Below are 2,581 nucleotides of genomic sequence, written 5' to 3'. Positions count from 1 at the left end.
ATATTATTGAATGATAGACCACAAAGAAATAAGGGGAGAGAGAAGAGGATTAAAAAATATCTAGATTCTACTGAAATAACTTCCAGAAACTCTGGGACACACAAAGGCAGTGCTACATCAACAAAACAGGTAGATCTCAAATAAATAGCCAAACCCCAAATTACAAGAGGGAAATAAATAATAAAAAGAAGTGCAGAAATTTATTTTTTTAGTGGAGACTAAAAAGCTATGTGAAGAATTAATGAAACAAAAAGCTGGTTCTTTTAAGAGGCAATATTTTTTTGAAGATTTATACAGTTTATTAATCCCTCTGTGAAAAATTCACCATCATCGCAGGTCAAGTCATTGCAGGATCTTTTTTCCTTTGGCTGTTATCCAATCTCCAGCTCACTTTTTTTTTTTTTTTTTTGGCCAGTCCTGGGGCTTGGACTCAGGGCCTGAGCACTGTCCCTGGCTTCTTCTTGCTCAAGGCTAGCACTCTGCCACTTGAGCCACAGCGCCACTTCTGGCCATTTTGTGTATATGTGGTGCTGGGGAATCGAACCCAGGGCCTCATGTATACGAGGCAAGCACTCTTGCCACTAGGCCATATCCCCAGCCTCCAGCTCACTTTTTGCCAGCCCCAACATTGGCCTTTGCAGTCCCTCTGACTTTCTTCATTCTGTTTTTGCGTTCTTTCCGCTGTTTCCTTGAGGTCTTTTTCTTTTCACACAGGTCATGTGGTGCAAGTCTGTGTCTGGGCACTTTTTTTTTTTTTTTTTTTGCATACTCCAAGGAATCATGCCAAAGCCAATTGTTTTGCCACCACGAAAATGGGTTCTGAATCCAACTACAACGATGACATCAGGTGTGGACTCGTACATTTTGGCAAGTTTTTCCCAATTTCTGTCTGAGGTACTGTGGCCTTGCCAGGGTGAAGGACATCGGTAACCATCTGCTTCCTCTGAAGTAGCCGGTTGGTCATGAACTTCCTGGTCCGGATAGTTACTGTGTCCTTCATGATGGGGACAGACCTTCAGACAGCCAGGGAGGGAAAGAGCTTTAAGAGGCAATATTAAAAATCAGTAGTCAATCTAACAAAAGAGGAGAAAAAATGCATCTTAATAAAGCAAGATATGAAAAAAATCACTATAAACACCATTGAAATTCAGAGGCTTATGAATACTATAGTCAACTTGAAAATCTAGAAGAAATGGATATATTTCCAGATACATTACCTTACAAAATTTAACTAAGCAGATATAGCTTTTTACTTAGACACAATGAGCAACAAAATTGAAACAACAATGAGAAAATGTTTACCAACAAAGAAAAGCCTAGGACTAGATTCACTGTTAAATTCAACTAGACCTTTAATGAAGAACTAATACTCCAAACTCTCTCTCTTCGCAGATGACATGATCCTATACCTAAAGAATCCCATAGACTCTACCCCCAAACTATTAGAGCTGATCCAAAACTTTGGCAAAGTTGCAGGATATAAAATAAACCCTCAAAAATCAACGGCCTTTCTGTATGCTAATGACCCTAAGACCGAGGCTGATATGAGGAAAGCAACCCCCTTTGCAATAGCCTCCAAAAACATAAAATACCTAGGAATAACCTTAACCAAAGAAGTGAAAGACCTCTTTGAGGAGAACTTTAAAACCTTGAAAAACGAAATTAAGTCAGAACTAAGGAAATGGAAAAACCTCCCGTGCTCCTGGATTGGGAGGATTAATATAATCAAAATGGCAATATTGCCAAAGGCTATCTACAAATTCAATGCAATACCCATTAATATCCCAACACCATTCTTTGATGAAATAGAGGAAGCAATCCAGAAATTCATATGGAATAATAAAAGACCTAGAATAGCAAAAACAATCCTAAGCAGAAAGAACAGTGCTGGAGGAATTACAATACCCAACTTCAAGCTGTATTATAAAACTATAGTAATAAAAACAGGTTGGTATTGGCACCGGAACAGGCCTGAAGACCAATGGAACAGAATTGAAGACCCGGGAATGAACCCACAGAACTACTCCTACTTAATCTTTGATAAAGGGGCTAAAACAATAGTTTGGAAGAAAGATAGCCTCTTTAACAAATTGTGCTGGAAAAACTGGCTCAACACATGCAACAAACTAAAACTAGATCCTTATATATCACCCTGCACCAAAATCAATTCCAAATGGATTAAAGACCTCGAAATCAAAACAGACACCCTGAAAACACTGAAGGAAGAAGTAGTAGAAACACTTAGGCTCCTTGGCGCAGGACAGAACTTCCTGAACAAAGACCCAGAAAGGCTACAAATCAAAGAAAGGTTGGACAAATGGGACTGCATCAAACTGCAGAGCTTCTGCACGGCAAAGGACATAGCTTGCAAGATAAACAGAAAGCCCACAGACTGGGAGAAGATCTTTACTGGCCATTCAACGCACAAAGGCCTCTATCTAAAATATATGCAGAACTAAAAAAATTACCTTCCTCCAAAACAAAACCGCAAAGAACTAATAGCCCACTCATCAAGTGGGCTAAAGACTTACAAAGAGACTTCTCTGATGAGGAAATGAGAATGGCCAAGAGACATATAAAA

The 2,581-nt window shown here is 39.2% G+C and overlaps 1 pseudogene; it reads right to left on the bottom strand.

Annotated features, from left to right (window-relative positions):
- Positions 1-285: 285 nt before the first annotated feature.
- LOC125341519 lies at positions 286-1,033 on the bottom strand (annotated as a pseudogene).
- Positions 1,034-2,581: the final 1,548 nt, after the last annotated feature.

The sequence above is a fragment of the Perognathus longimembris genome, chromosome 24, assembly GCF_023159225.1.
Source record: "Perognathus longimembris pacificus isolate PPM17 chromosome 24, ASM2315922v1, whole genome shotgun sequence".
Taxonomy (NCBI): Eukaryota; Metazoa; Chordata; class Mammalia; order Rodentia; family Heteromyidae; genus Perognathus; species Perognathus longimembris.
Note: the sequence above shows the minus strand (reverse complement) of the source record. Positions and strands in the feature narration are given on the sequence as shown.